Consider the following 16,877-nt stretch of genomic DNA (forward strand, 5'->3'; position numbering starts at 1 on the left):
TTTGTATGACATATAATATCTTGTAGAAGAAAGTTTACACGTGACAGACAGAACAATCAAATTAATCAAATAGGATGTACTCGGTGCTATAACTAGAGATCATAAATGTTCTTAATGTTGATATGGCAGGATTTATTGACTCCATTATTCTACCTTGTTGAAGTGTGTAGGAAAATTTTCCCCAAATCATTTCTACCTTGGCACACTTTAGCAATTTTTCCATGAAGACTTTAGTTCTTTCTGCATAAATTCTTTCTGCATAGGAGATTTGGGGCCATTAACGAGCATGGTTGAGAAAGGAACTATAGTCATTAGCGGCCCCCCAAACTGCTAGGTATTAAATATGAACATAAACTCTTAAACAATGTGTGTGGGTGCAGAAAAGCTCATTTTCTCCCGTTGAATGCTCCTGAGAGTTGACTTGGCCATCAAATTCTTCTTCCATGAGGACACAGTTGTAGATGTCATTGGAAGGGCAGGTGTGGCAGTCAAAGGCACTCTCCTGCCTTTCTTTGACCACTAAAGGTCACATGGGAAAAACCAAACAGAACATTTTGAGTATTTTTAGTGTAGTTCCTGCAGAAATTGCATCAATGGGAATCAAAATAGGGAAGTAAATTAACAGGTGCCCATGCCAGTGATGCCCCTATCATCCTATGGGGTCAGCACTATCATGAATTTTACAGCTGAGGAACTGCACAGCAAAGAAGTTCCTTTGCTTGCCCAATGCCCCGCGAGGAAATGGCAGAACCAGTCTGTGAACCCGATCCATCCACCTCTCATGCTTTCTCCATTGTAGGGCGACCTTATTGTGTGGGAAGTGTTCATTTTCTATTTAAAGAAATCTTTCATAATAAAAGAAGTTTAAAACACGGGTTGATTTAAAGAAAGGTATTACCTAAATACCTTGTGGGTCATAGATATGGCAAAGCCATCATGTAAGCCATCATGTAAGTAGTGTGGCCTTCCCGAGGCTGGAGACACACAGGGAGGAGTCCAGAAGGGAAAGTTGGGTGTGGCCCCCACTCTGCCTGTCCTGCCCACAGCCCCTCCTGGCTGAGGCGCCCTACATACTAGCATGATTTTTCACTTCTGGGCTTCAGCGTCCTGGGGGTCAAGATAAAGCTTGGCCCAGATGGTCTCCAAGGGTCCTCCCAGCTCTTAGAAACAGTCATGCTGTGAGCAGCTATTTTTGCTCTGCATTTAAGCACAAGGGCCAGGCCTATTGGGAAAGGCCATTAAGTACAATCAAATCTACCAAGATGAAAATGTAGGTTTCCACCCACATGCCACCTTCTTTAAATGCATTTGGCAAGTCCAGAATGTCAGCAATTAGTAACCGGGCCCAAGCACTGTAATGAGATTTGGACTCACCAGTGAAGGAGAAATTCTTTCCCTGACTAATCTGGTTAGTGAAGCAGTTCAAAGTTGCACACACTGAAAAATGTTCCACTAAGGTCATTATAAGTACAAATGAAATAGCCTCTGCTCACAAATAAAAGTGGTGGGTCACATATGTGTATCTTTCTACATTATTTTTTGAAAAAAAAGTTTTTTTAGACTTCTTTTGAAATAGATGCCCTTGACCTCATACTAAAGTTTCACCTTCAGAGGCAAATGAGGTGGTGGTTATGTTTAGGTGGGGAAAGTCCTGTGAAGGGTTGGGTAACTGCAGAGACTGCTACATATATATAGATATTTCCAGATAATTTAAGCAAGGTTGTTGGGGAGGGAAGGAAACTACACAGCCTTTCTAAACAACAGCATTTGTATGTGTATGGTCTGTTTTTTAATTGACTACTCTGAGTCAGAGAAGCTACACGGTGTGTGCTAGTTAAGGGTACTGACCCTAGGGGCTGAACCAGTTCTTGGACTTACAAGTTCTGTGGCCTTGAGCAAGTTGCTTAATCTTTTTGTACCTTCATTTCCTCATCAGTAAAATGGAGGTAATAAGAGTATATAATTCACAGAATTATCATGAAGGTTAAATGAATGAACATATTAAAGTGCTTAGAGCAATACTTTCCGTATAGTAAATGCTTTATGTGTGAACTATATTCTTATCTGTGAAACAGCATCACCTTTCCCTCTAAACTTCTTTGGAAACACCATGTACCTAGTAACATGTGTCTTACAAAGCCAAGCTATCTTAAGCAATGCTAAGTGCACATTCCCTTGTATGTTAAAGCAAAACTGGAAAGGCTTGGGAGGAACTTTATAGCTAGAAGGTGTCCGGGACATCATCTAGCCTAAAAGTGTCATTTCGTAGACAAAGTAATTGAGACAAGAGAGGTGAGGTGACTTGTCCAGAGCTATGGAACAAGTTGTAACCTGGTGGCCAAATCCAGATGAGAACAAGGGTACTATTTACATTACGTCCTTTCATTCCCAATGGATTCTTAGTGTTTCAGGTATGAAAAGAAATTAGAAACCAGGAATTAGGATGCTTGGGATCTCTCACTCACACTCTGCCACAGGCCTCCCTCCTAGCCTTCAAATCTGTAGCAGGTCTACGTGAACATTTGTTTTCTTTGTTTTTGAAACACTGGGCAACGCTCTCTCTCTTCTTAACCACAGTTGTACTTCCTTTTAGGGAACTCTACATCGCTGCGTGTTCCTGGTTCAACTGTCAATCCAAGTGACTCTCCCAGCCTAGGGGTGGCCCAGGGCCTGAGAAGACTGACAGGACTCCCTCTCACATGGACTGCTGAGCAGAGCACTGTGACCTGAGGGCACAGGCAGAGCTCCCCCATTCTAATGTGTGTTCCAGGTGAGGTGGCCAGGTGCTCCTGCTGAGGGAGGCCTGCTGCATGTCTTAAGCCCTGCGCTATTGTTTCTGAGCCTGGTCTTACAGTCTTCTTTATGAGCTACACAAAAGGCCTACAATAAAGTCTCTTTTGGCTTAAGATAGCCAGCTTTGATTCTGTCACTTAACCTATTGACTTAGCCATTGTGAAAGCTCCTGGCAGGTAGAAAGATGGCGGGAGGCAGTGGAGAATGTTAGTAGAGGGGCCTGCTGAAGAGAGGGGCCCGTCTGGGAGAAGAAAAGCCCTGAGCTGTGAGGTGAATAAAACTAAGGGATCTTTTTGGACCAGCAAAAGCAAGGCTCAGCAGCAGGAAGAAGGGGAAATAGGGATTCCATCAAGCCAAGCAGTTGGCACATTGAAGTCCCTAAGGGGGCAAGGGATGTCAAGGAAATAGGACAAGATGTTGCCCTGTACTTGAGGATTTGGAAACTGAAAAATGAGAAACTGAAAAAGAAAAACATCCAAGGACTCAGTAGGGGCTCCACCAATGGTCAGAGCAGAACAATACTTTAAGGCACCCCTTAAAAGTGAAACAAAAATTGTTTCCAGGACAGTCTGGACAGTAGAAGTCAGTATTAATTTACCATTTCCTTTATTCATTCAGCTTCCATGCATCTGCTAAGCACCTGCCATAGGCTGGACATCGAGCTAGATGCTAGGTACCGAGATCACACCACTGTCCCTCCCTCCACGTTATTTGCCATCCGACAAGGAAGAGGGATGAGAAGGCAAAATCATCACAGCCAGAGAAGCAGGTTAGTGGGTGTGGAGGGGACACAAAGGTAAAGAAGTGGTTCCCACAGGAAGCCAAGTGGTGGGAGCATCCAGCTCCAACAGCAGGAGGAGGGCCTGCGAGGACTCCAGGAGAGCTGCCTGCATGTGCACAGCAGCGTCACTTTCCTTTAACTCTGGCTCTTGTCTCATTCTGGGCTTTAGTGTCAGGGAAAGGAGCACAGGGAGCCAAGTTGGGCTTTGCTCTGGTTCCCAACAGCTTGTAGGTTTGACAGCCAGGGCCCCCAGGGATATGTGCAAAACTCTCCTACCAAACTGTAGGCCCCAGACCAGTAGCATAGACCTCGCCTAGGAGCTTGTTAGAGATACAGAATTCAGGCCGCATGCAAGACCCACTATATCACAGTCTGCATTTTAACAAGGTTCCAGGTGACCTGTAAACAGGTTAACATTTGAGAGCATCAGTGTGATGATTGATGCTAGCGAAAAAGCACTTCACTAGTTAAACCCTTAGCGAACTACTGAGATATTCATTTAAGGGTAGGTTATTTGGAAGGACTAAGGTCAGGAACTGGGAGCAATGGTGCAGGGGTTGGGGAAGGCGAGAAGATTGAGCAGGACAGGTTCCTTTGGGTTGGATATACCATAGGGCTACCTGACAAAATACAGAATGCTCAGTTAAATGTGAATTTCAAATATGCAATCAATAACCTTTTAGTATAAGTATGTCCCAAATGTTGCATAGGGCATACTTATAATATTATTACTATTTTGAGACAGAATCTTGCTCTGTTGCCCAGGCTATAGTGCAGTGGTGTGATGTCGACTCACTGCAGCCTCAACCTCCTGTGTCCCAGCAATTCTCCCGCCTCAGTCTCCTGAATAGCTGGGATTATGGGCATGTGCCACCATGCCTGGCTAATTCTGTATTTTTTAGTAGAGATGGGGTGTTGCCATGTTGGCTAGGCTGATCTCAAACTCCTGACCTCAGGTGATCTGCCCACCGCAGCCTCCTAAAGTGCTGGGATTACAGGCATAAGCCACCGCGCCTGACGGACATACTTATACTAAAAAAGTTACTCATTATTTTTCTGAAATTCACATTTAACTGAGGATCCTGTATTCTTATTTGCTAAATCTGGCAATCTTAGTTTACCAGGATGTAGGTGTTACCTCACAACATCTAAAAGGGCTTGATGCTATTAAAATAAAGGGATTAATGAAGAATAACTGAAAGAATTGAATGGATGATTTACATTTAGGCATGCCAAGCAAATTAACTTGGGGACATGTGTATACTTTTTTCCAATTTTTTTTTTTTTGAGATTGAGTCTCGCTCTGTTGCCCAGGCTGGAGTGCAGTGGCGCAGTCTCGGCTCACCTCAAGCTCCGCCTCCCGGGTTCATGCCATTCTCCTGCCTCAGCCCCCCGAGTAGCTGGGACTACAGGCGCCCACCACCATGTCCGGCTAATTTTTTTTTATTTTTTAGTAGAGATGGGGTTTCACCATGTTAGCCAGGATGGTCTCAGTCTCAATCTCGTGATCCACCCACCTCGGCCTCCCAAAGTGCTGGGATTACAGGCATGAGCCACCATGCCCGGCCAATTTTTTCCAATATTTTCAATGCATATATGAATCTAGTTGAATCACTAATATCTCCCCACAAAAGAGTAACAACCAGAGGTGGCAGGTGGTTAAGTAAATGGTATTGGAAAAATAAAGCTGAATCTCTACCTAACACTATATGGATTAAAGACCTAAAAGTGAAAGATAAACCTGAAAAGTTGATATAGGAGAATGAAAGAGAATACCTTAGTTACTCAGGTGAAGGGAAGAACTTCTTAAATTAAAATTTAAAAACACTTACAATCCAGCAGTCTCATCCCTGGGTATGTGTCCTAGAGAATTTAAATCCAAAGGTATGTCAAAGAGATATGTGCATTCGGTGTTCATTTCAGCATTATTCACAATAGCTGAGAAATGGAAGCAACCTAAGTATCCATCAGCGAATGAATGGATACGTACGTACAGTACGTACATAGCCATACAAAGAAAATGTGATGTGTACATACACACAATGGAGTACTATACAGCCTTCGAAAGGAAGGAAATCCTGTCATGTGTGACAACATGGATGGAACTGGAGGATATTGCACTAAATGAAATAAGCCAGACACAGGAAGACAAATACTATATAATCTCCCTTATTTGTGGAATCTAAATAAGTTGATCTCATAGAAACAGAGAGCAGAATGGTGGTTGCCAGGGGCTGGGGAGAGGGAGGAATAGGGAGAGGGAAGACGTTGATCAGAGGGTACAAAGTTTCAGTTAGGTTGGAGGAATACGCTTTAGTGATCTTTTGCACTGCACAGTGACCATAGTTAGTAGTAATGCATTGTATATTTCAAGACTGCTAAGAAACAGATTTTTATCATCACAAAAAATAAGTTGGTAAAGTGATAGATATGTCAAGTAGCTTGACTTAATCTTTCTACAGTGTGAACATAGATCAAAACATCACATTGTGCCCCATAAATAACACAATTATTGGCTGGGCATGGTGGCGCACGCCTGTAATCCCAGCACGTTGGGAAGTGGAGGCAGGCTAATCACTTGAAGTCAGGAGTTTGAGACGAGCGTAGGTAACATGGTGAAACCCTGTCTCTACTAAAAATACAAAAATTAAACGGGTACGGTGGCATGCGACTATAGTCCCAGCTACTCAGGAGGCTGAGGCACAAGAATCGCTGGAACCTGGGAGGCAGAGGCTGCAGTGAGCTGAGATTGCACCACTGCACTCCAGCCTGGTTGACAGAACAAGACTCCATCTCAAACAAAACAAAACAAAACGAAATGCACAATTATTATTTGTCGGTTAAAAATAAATTTAAAACAAATTTAAAAACAAAAACCGTAAGGCAAATAAACAAATTTGGTTACGTAAAAATCAAGAATGTCCTTCCTACAAAGGACACCATGGGCCTGGGAGAAGACAAAGAAGAGGTGAAAATATTTGCCAAATACAAACAGAAATTGATTTATAAAGGGTATAAAGAACATTTGAAAATCAACAAGAAGGAATAATTAGAATAGCGGTCCTAACAGGAAAAAAAAAAAAAAAGGCCAAGTGTGGTGGCTCACACTTGTACTCCCAGCACTTTTGGAGGCTGAGGCGGGCAGATCACCAGGAGTTTGAGACCAGCCTGGTCAACCATGGCCAACATGGTGAAACCCTGTCTCTACTAAAAATTAAAAAATGAGCCAGGTGTGGTGGTGGGCACCTGTAATCCCAGCTACTCAGGAGGCTGAGGCAGGAGGCTGAGGCAGGAGAATCTCTTGAACCTGGGAGGTGGAGGTTTCAGTGAGCCGAGATTGCGCCACTGCACTCTAGCCTGGGCAACAGAGAAAGATTCCGTCTCAAAAAAAAAAAAAAAAAAAAAAAGACAAAGGATATGAATAGGGAATTTACAGAAACAGTCTCAAAAAGCCAATACGCTCATTGAAGAGAGGCTCAAAATCATTAGTAGTCAGAGAAAGGCACAATTAAATAGCACGGGCACATCACATTATAGCAGACTATGCTAGGCTGCACTGGACTGGGGCGTGGATAGCTCAGCAGTGGGAGTGCTGGCAGGTGGGCACTGTGGGGAAGGTCCTGCCTCTCTGGGGGTGGGCAGCCATGGCTCAGTGGAGGTCAGTGCACACACCCCATGGCTGGCATCTCCCTTTCCAGCTCACACAGGTCCAGAGGAGCAGCACATTCTTTGTGGTTGGATGTCCATGTGTCCTGAACGTCCATCTTCGTGGGAGTGGAAGGTATGATATGCTAGACACACCATGGAAAGTCATGCAGAATTGGAAGCAAACATCAGAGGTACCCAAAACAATAGGATGGATGTTATAGACAGGGTGCCAGGGGACAGAGTGAAACACAGAATGAAATCTACAACACAGTCCACTTACATGTATTTAAAAACATAGGCATCCCAAACAAAACATATTTTATGGAGAACATGAACTATAAACAGAATAGATGGGTTGAATTTGCTTGGAAGGAGCATGGGAGAGGGATGCAGAGATACAGAAAATGATAAGTAAAAAATAGCAACAACACTAAATAATAAAAGGATAATAAAAATGATAGTACTAAGTAAATAGTAGACAATAAAATAGTAAGTAAATAAGAAAAATAGAAATAAAATAAAAGAAGAAAATAACCATCCCTGAGCCAACCACATGAAGTGGCACAAAATTAGGAGGGTAATTTGCTCAGCCCTCTGCACCTGAAGTCCAAGAGTAAACATGTGAATATGTAAATAAGCAGCCAGGCACGGTGGCACACACTTGTAATTCCAGTACTTTGGGCAGCCAAGGTGGGTGGATCACCTGAGGTCGGGAGTTCGAGACCAGCCTGATCAACATGGAGAAACCCCATCTCTACTAAAAATACAAAATTAGCTGGGTGTGGTGGTGCATGCCTGTAATCCCAGCTACTCGGGAGGCTGAGGCAGGAGAATAGCTTGAACCCAGGAGGCGGAGGGTGTGGTGAGCCCAGATCGAGCCCTTGCACTATACAGCCTGGGCAACAAGAGCAGAACTCCGTCTCAAAAAAAAAAATTAGCCAGGCGTGGTGCGGGCACCTGTAATCTCAGCTACTCCAGAGGCTGAGGCAGGAGAATCGCTTGAATCCGGGAGGCAGAGGTTGCAGTGAGCTGAGATCGTGCCATTGCACACCAATCTGGACAACAGAGGAGACTCTGTCTCCATAAACAAATAAGTGAGCAACCACAGGGATCTGAAGTCACTGTCCTCACACCTTTGGGGGCTTACCTTAAGGATCTCACTTCCTAGTGCTCAGTTCCGCTCTGGAGCTCCAGCTCTGTTGTCCACAGTTGCTATTGCCATTTGCAGTCCCAGTCTCTGTGCAGTTTGCATATCTATGCCTTGCTTCTACTGCTGAGAGGTGGTTCTCTCCTTGGTCCCCTCAGGCACGCAATCCAATAACTCACAGGGTGCTGAGCCCATTGCTCAGCCTAGCCCCACTCTCTGTGACTCCTGTATCTGTGCTGTTTGCAGTCTGGGTGTTAACCAATGGGATTTGACCAGAGAAGGGGAGCACATAAAACTCTCTTTCTTCCCTGACATTTTCCTGCCACCTTGGACGGGGAAGGCAGTATCTGAATCTGTATTTGAAGATACTCCTCAGATGTCTCTTAGGAACCTCACAGGTTGAAAACACTGAGGTTCAAAAATAAAGAAATAAAAATTTGTAAGATATAGATTGAACATCTCTAATCCAAAAATCCAAAATTCAAAACTTTTTGAGTTCTACCATGACGCTGCAGATTGTCAATATGGGTGGTTGAGAAAGTAACCCATTTGCTTTCTGATGGTTCAAGGCATGCACGCTTTGCTTCATGCACAAAATTATTTCAAATATTGGCCAGACATGGTGGCTCACGCCTGTAATCCCAGCATTTGGGAGGCTGAGGCAGACTGATCACTTGAGGCCAGGGGTTCAAGACTAGCCTGGCCAACATGGTGAAACCCCATCTCTACTAAAAATATCAAAATGAGCGGGGTGTGGGGTGTGGTGGCACGCGCCTGTAGTCCCAGCTGCTCAGGAGGCTGAGGCATGACAATTGCTTGAACCCAGGAGGTGGAGGTTGCAGTGAGCCAAGATCATGCCAGTGCACTCCAGTCTGGGTGACAGAGAAAGACTTCCTCTCAAAAAAAAAAAAAAAAACAAAAATTCAAATATTGTGTAAAATCACCTTCAGGCTATGTGTATGAAGTAGAAACGAAACATAAATGAATTTCATGTTTGGACAATAACTGGTTAGAGGATATCAACAGAGAGAAAATCTCCTTTACAATACAACAAAGAAGATAAAATATTTAGGAAAAAACTTAACAAGAAATATGCAAAACCCATATTAAAACCCCCTGAAAGACACAGAAAAAGATATGAACGAATGGAAAGATATTCTTTATTCTTGGACAGGATAACAACATCAGAAAGATGCCAGTCCTCTTTAAGTTACTTTATAAATTTTAAACAATCCCAATAAAAATAGCAACAAACTCCTTTGTGGAGCTAGGTAATTGATACTAAAGCTCTTATTTTAAAAATGCAAGAAGAGCCTTTAATGTCTGGTAGGCAAGAATGCCTTACCAGACATGAAAGCATACGTTTTAAACAGTGTGCTACTGGCACATAAATAAACAAACAGACCAGTGAAATAGAATAGAAAGTCTAAAAATAGACCCACACTCATATAGAAATTCAGTATTTCATGGAGGCGGCATCTCAAATCAACTGAGTCAAAGTTAGATTTTTAAACAAATAACTCCAGACAACTGGTAAGTTTTTTGGAAAAAGATCTTTGGAAAAAGGTCCACACTTCATATCTTCCTACTACATGAGCAAATTCCAAATGGATCAGAGATCTAGATATAAAAAAAGAATCCAGGCCGGGCATGGTGGCTCACGCCTATAATCCCAGCACCTTGGGAGGCCACGGCAGGAGAAATGCTTGAGGCCAGGAGTTTGAGACCAGCCTGGGCATCATAACAAGACAAAAAACATTTAAAAATTAGCTGGGTGTGGTGGTGTGCACCTGTAGTCTTAGCTACTGAGGAGGCTGAGGCAGGAGGATTGCTCGAGCCCAGGAGTTTGAGGCTGCAGTGAGCTATTATCTCACCTCTGTACTCTAGCCTGGGTGACAGAGCCAGACCCTGTCCCTTCTTTTTTTTTTTTTTTTTGAGACGGAGTCTCACTCTGTTGCCCAGGCTGGAGTGCAATGGCGTGATCTTGGGTCACCACAACCTCCGCCTCCCAGGTTCAAGCAATTCTCCTGCCTCAGCCTCCCCAGTAGCTGGGATTACAGGCGCCCACCACCACGCCTGGCTAATTTTTTGTATTTTTAGTAGAGACAGGGTTTCACCATATTCACCAGGCTAGTCTTGAACTCCTGACCTCAAGTGATTCGTCCGCCTCTGCCTCCCAAAGTGCTGGGATTATAGGCGTAAGCACCGTGCCCTGCCAACCCTGTCTCTCAAAAAATAGAAGAAAAGAAAAGGAAACCATGCAACTACTAGAAAACCATAACAAATAACTCTCTAGTCTCTCTAGACTCTCAGATGCTGGGATTTAAATAATTCTTGGCAAAGCAACTTAGAGTGTCCCCCTAAGAACAAATCCATTCTTTATGGTTTTCAAACCACCCCTTGCTCACTTAGCTGTGCAGCATGGAACAAAACCATGATTTCCATGACATATTAAAGCCATATTTGTGGCAGGGATTGCCAAGGTTCTTCCTCATGGCCGTTCTGCTAGACTACAATTTCCAGACACCCTTGCAGCCTCTTGGGCTTGTGAGGCTGAGTTCTGGCCAGTGGAGCATGGAGGGAAGTGCTATGTACTGTCACCAGGTCTGACCTAGAAAACCTCTCTCTCTCTGTTGTCCCTTGTCTATCAACCAGATGAAGAGTGGAGGATTCCTAGATGGTGTGGAGCCTCACAATGGAAAGAACCTGGGTCCCTGAGTGACTACATGGAGCAGAGTAACTCTTACCACCACCAACCATTTGCATTAGTCTGTGAAGCAAATAAGAGATAACCTCCTAGTTGTGTTAAGCCAATGAGATTTGGGTTTGTCTATGACGGTTGCTAGCGTTCCCTGCCCTGACTAATATGGTATTTGAACTGTTGCTACTGCAGCAGAAAACTCTTTCAATCCTTCAGAATCTTTTAGTTCTCTTCTGCCTCGGTATATAATGTGATATGTCAATGCAAGAACATGCAAATTTTCAGCCGAATAGAGAGATGCATACCAACCCACATCTAGGCTACTGCCTGACAGTGCTGGAAGGACCATAAGAAGAGAGGGCCGGGAGGACCTGGACATGTGACAAAGAACAAAATGCTGGAAAAGACAAAATTCTGGCACCAAAAGCAGTTCACAAAGACCAAGTTCAAAAATGTTGGAAACATGTAGTTCTACCTCTAAGTTAAAGCTCTCTATGTTTATTGGGAGATGAAACCAAAACCTTGGGAGCACTGTGACAGGTGTGAAAATGCTACTGTATTGAAGTAGTGCAACCAAGTCAGATTATGAAGAGATTGGGCAGCCTCGATGGGAAGGGAGCCAATTACTCAGGCAAAGCTGGTATAGAGGGTAGTAACATTTATAATTAGTTTCTCTTCTTTAATGGCCAGGCGCGGTGGCTCACGCCTGTAATCCCAGCACTTTGGGATACCAAGGTGGGTGGATCACCTGAGGTCGGGAGTTGGAGACCAGCCTGACCAACATAGGGAAACCCTCTATCTACTAAAAATGCAAAATTAGCCAGGCGTAGTGGCACATGCCTGTAATCCCAACTACTCGGGTGGCTGAGGCAGGAGAATTGCTTGAACCCTGGAGGTGGAGGCTGTGGTGAGCCGAGATCACGCCATTGTACTTCAGCCTGGGCAACAAGAGTCAGTCTGTCTCAAAAAAAAAAAAAAAAAAAATCCCTTCTTTCCTCCCTCCCTCCCTCCCTCCCTTCCTTCTTTCCCTCCTTCCCTCCCTTCTTCCCCCTGACTTCTTTCTTTCTTTTTTTTTTGAGAGATCCTTGCTCTGTCACCCAGGCTAGAGTGCAATGGTGTGATCTTGGCTCACTGCAGCCTCCGCCTCCCGAGTTCAAGCAATTCTCCTGCCTCAGCCTCTTGAGTAGCTGGGATTACAGGCGCCCACCACCACGCCTGGCTAATTTTTTGTATTTTTAGTAGAGACAGGGTTTCGCCATGTTGGTCAGGCTGCAATCTCCTGACCTCGTGATCCACCTGCTTCAGCCTCCCAAAGTGCTGACATTACAGGCATGAGTCACTGCTCCTGGCCTATTTATATATATCTTTATTATGTACTATATCTGTATTTACTGACTTGCTTATTGTTTAGAATGGCACTGTCTGATGTGGTAACCTCTAGCCATTCATGGCTATGAGCACGTGAAGTATGACTTGTTTCAAAGGAGATGTGCTGTGTCAAATACACACTGGATTTTGAAGACTTAGCCTAAAACAAGAATGTAAAATATCTTAATCATTTTCATATTGATTATATGTTGAAATGAGAATGTTCTGGATATATTGGGTTAACCACAATGTATCATTAATATTAATTTTGTTTGTTTCTTTTTACTTTGTTAATGTGTCTACTAGAATTTTTGTTGTTGTTTTTTGAGACAGAGTCTTGCTCTGTCACCCATGGTGGAGTGCAGTGACACAATCACAGCTCACTGCAGCATGGACCTACCATGCTCAAGCATTCTTCCCACCTCCGTCTCCCAAGTAGCTGGGACTATAGGCACATGCCACCACACCTGGCTAATTTTTAATTTTGTAGAGATGGGGTCTTGCTATGCTGTCCAGGCCTACCAGAAAATTTTAGAATGCCATGTGGCTTGCATTTGTGATTCCCACTCTATTTCCACTGGACAGTGGTGATGTAGGATGGATGTTCCTAGAGAACAGGGATCTTGTCTGTCTTGTCCTCAGCATCTAGAAGAGCACCTGGTGCAGAGTAGAAGTTTAATAAATATCTGTTGAATGGGACTCTGTGTCTGTTGAAAACTTGGCAGTATGCAGTCTCTCTCCTCTTCTCTCTCTCTCTCTCCTTATGTAACAATAGTATCATTGTATCAATGATATCCTTGTCCCCTGATATCACTGTTACATAAGAAACTGACAGCCTTCCTTGTCTGCTTACTTAAGACTGTCCTGATTTAGTCCCTTTTGAATAGAAAAACATATTTTTGTCACTATCTTCTGAAAATAACCTTAATTTTTTGTTTTTTAGATGGAGTCTTGCTCTGTCACCCAGGCTGCAGTGCAGTGGCACGATCTCAGTTCACTGCAACTTCCACCTCCTGGGTTCAAGCAGTTCTCTGCTTCAGCCTGCCGGGTAGCTGGGATTACAAGCACCCGCCACTATGCCTGGCTAATTTTTGTACTTTTAATAGAGACAGGGTTTCACCGTCTTGGCCAGGCTGGTCTTGAACTCCTGATCTTGTGATCCACCCGCCTTGGCCTTCCAAAGTGCTGGGAGTGCAGGTGCGAGCCACTGCGCCCAGCCAATCTTAATTTTTGTCCAGAGTAGTTAAGGCGTTTAAAATGATCCATGTTATGGACAAATTGGTTAATCTAATTAACCTGAGGGAGTGCTTGAAGGAAATCAGGGAAACAAAACAAAAATCACGAACCATAAGGGGAGACAGCGTGTGTTGGTGGCAAGAGCAGAGGCCTGGGGATCAGCCTGGTGCCACATGCTTGACAGAGGGAAGGAGGAGGAGTGAAGACAGTAGGGCGACAAGCACTCAAAACAAGCCTCTGCTTTTCCAGTAGCCCAGGCATGGCCCACTTGAGTGATCACCTGAGGCAGCAAATGCATCTACACAAGAAGACACAATCATGCATTCACTTCACAGATCCATCGAGTGCCTCCCACGTGCCAGGTGTTGGGGATACAGCGAGAATGAACAGGTGCCCACTCTCACTGAAGCTTACGTATTAGCTCAAGGAGACAGCAAATAAGCAAAAAAGCACATAAATGGATCATATAGGCATTCTATAGTTTAGTAGTGCATGCCCAGAAGAGGGAATCCGTGTTCTCAGTTGATTTTAAAAATTCTCAGTTTGAGGGATGAGCTGGACAGTGGAATTTTTTCTGAGAATAATATCAGGATTTTTACAAATTAAGGATATTTAAGATAAACCTCTATAAAAATAAAATCCATGCTCGACATGAGAACAGAGAGGCCATCTATAGGAGTGTTTAAAATGGGGCAGATTCCGTCTCAGAGGGTTTCCAGATGAGTTCGGAGACACATCCAGCGGCATGCCATGGGCAGGGAAGGGTTCTAAGACTTGCACACAAGTTGTGTCAAAACCTAGAAAATGCTAGAATTCTATTTCTAGACAGGGACAATTAATTTTGAATAACAATATTAGTGTAATTACAAAATTAGTATAAAATGCACTTGCAGACTTGCTGGAGTTGGTGTGATATCTGACACAGAATCAAAGCAAAGCATGACACTCACTGGATCAGAACACTCTAGCCTCAGAAGCCCTTGAACTCTCCAGTGTTCCAGGGCAGGAAACAGCGCTCAGCTCTTTGTTAGCTGTGAGCACGCCTGAGCATTTTCTGGAAACTGCTAGTACTGCAGTCCAGATTGCCTGCTCTGAGCTGAAACGAGACAGAGAGAGACTGAGAAAAGGCTTTGATTTAAAATCCTGCAGTCGCTGCAATACTAGGGCGGGTGAGTCTATGGCAGGATTGTTTTGTTAAGGAGACCTGACAAATCTACAAAGCAGGTTTTCATGCAATGTATGATGAATCTCCTGGCTTATATATTATGTAATAGTAGATTTGTGCTCACTGAGTTTCTGTAGGAGGAATAGGTGTGCTATTTACAAGTGTTGTCTTAGCAAAGAAAGAAACACTTTTTAAAAGAATGAGGATCTGTATGGGTACACATGTAATTATATCATCTGTGTTCATTCATCCAGTCCTAGTGCCTTTTACAAAGTTAGTGCTGGGGATTCAAACCTGAAGAAAATCAGGTCCCTGATTCTAAGGAAACTTCAGTCTAGTTTGAGAGATCAACACAGCAGCAAATAATTAGGGCACCGCATGGTAAATGCTAAGAGAGCTACAGACACTTTCATATAGGCTCAAAGAGGAAGAAGTAATGAATCCTGCCTGGCAAGGGATGGGAGGTAGGGGAGGCTCCAGGAGGAGTGGGTATCTGGGTTGAGTGTGGAAGGTTGAGCAGGAGTTTACCAGGCAGAGGAAAAGAGGGGAAGAGAGGAAATGGCCTATGCAAGGCTCATCAGCAAAAGCATGTGTGGAGGTGCCAGCTGTGCTTAGAATGGCAGTGTAAGTGGACAAGGAGAGTTGGGGGAAGATGAAGTTGATTTGGTCTGGGGTGTTAGTTTGGACATGGGTTCAGCTGTCTTAAACAATGTTCCCAAATCAGAGTGGCTTTAGAAAGAAAGATGTGTATTTCTCTTACATAATAGTATAGGCATGAGCAGTTCAGGGCTGGTAAGAGGGTTTTCAGCCAGAGACCCCAGCTCCTTTAGCCATCCCAGGACATGGCCCCATCCACATGGTCCCACGTGGGGCCCACTCACCCTTGCACATCTGTGTTCCACCCAGCCATATCCCTAGTCACAAGGCATCCCTATTCACCTCCACCATTGCTATATTCACAGTACAGTCTATATTCACCTCGTCCACCTTCTACGCTCCAGATGAAAGCGGGAGAGGAAGGACAGGCCTCTTTCCCCTAAGGGTGCAGCTGGGAATTTCACATGTGGCTCACATGGTGTGCTGACGGGATGGAGCCTGGCTATAAGGAAGGCTGGGAAATGTAGTTCTTATTCTGGGCCGCCATATGGGCAGCCATCTGACCAGCTAAAAATGGGAGGTCCTATTTCCGTGTGAAAGAAAGGGAGCTGGGATGCCAAGAGGCCACGAGCAGCCCCGCCTTTTTGTGCCTTTGAGTGTTCTACGAGTGATCTCTAGAATGCCTTTGGGAAAGCCAACATAACGTGCTTCAATTTTCTGCTTTATTTATTCTGACATGCTGACTTGTTAGTGACTGTCTGATTTCTCACTAGAATTTTCAGGATTTAAGAGGTTACTTGATGTTAGCAAGTAATCAATGAATGCTGACCCAAACATGTGCTTTGGAAGCAGGAGCTCTGACATGGTTTTAAAGACTCTTTCCACCATGTCTGGCCAGTGGAGGTTTGCAGAGCCCCAGGGTATTCCCATTGCCAAAGTTGACAGAAACAAGTCAGGCACCATTTCCACTGCCTCAGACTAAGGAGATGGAAACAGACTTCTCATTAGGGCAGGGCAGGGAAATGAAACAGATCATGCATCTGACTCCCAGTATACCTCTTAGGGTGCCACCTAATCTTTCTCAGCTTAACTACCTCATCCGTAAAATGGGGATAACGATAACTCTCAGGTTGACAGAATTAAGTGAGATACTATATGTGACCTGTAGAGAAAGCCCAAAAGACTTTGGGAGGCCAAGGCGGGCAGACCACGGGGTCAGGGGATCAAGACCATCCTGGCTAACATGGTGAAACCCCGTCTCCACTAAAATACAAAAAATTAGTCGGGCGTGGTGGCAGGTGCCTATAGTCCCAGCTACTCGGAGGCTGAGTCAGGAGAATGGCGTGAACCTGGAAGGCGGAGCTTGCAGTGAGCCGAGATCGTGCCACTGCACTCAAGCCTGGGCGACAGAATGAGACTCCGTCTCCAAAAAAAGAAAAAA

At 44.3% G+C, this 16,877-nt stretch overlaps 1 long non-coding RNA gene across 1 annotated transcript; it reads left to right on the plus strand.

Moving 5' to 3' along the window:
• The first annotated feature begins 2,035 nt into the window (after window positions 1-2,035).
• Window positions 2,036-11,183, plus strand: LOC103875927. Its single transcript, XR_002515746.2, has 3 exons — window positions 2,036-3,562; window positions 7,273-7,355; window positions 11,025-11,183. It is a non-coding gene; the product is annotated as an uncharacterized LOC103875927 (long non-coding RNA).
• Window positions 11,184-16,877: the final 5,694 nt, after the last annotated feature.

This window comes from Papio anubis, chromosome 2 (genome assembly GCF_008728515.1).
Source record: "Papio anubis isolate 15944 chromosome 2, Panubis1.0, whole genome shotgun sequence".
Lineage (NCBI taxonomy): Eukaryota > Metazoa > Chordata > Mammalia > Primates > Cercopithecidae > Papio > Papio anubis.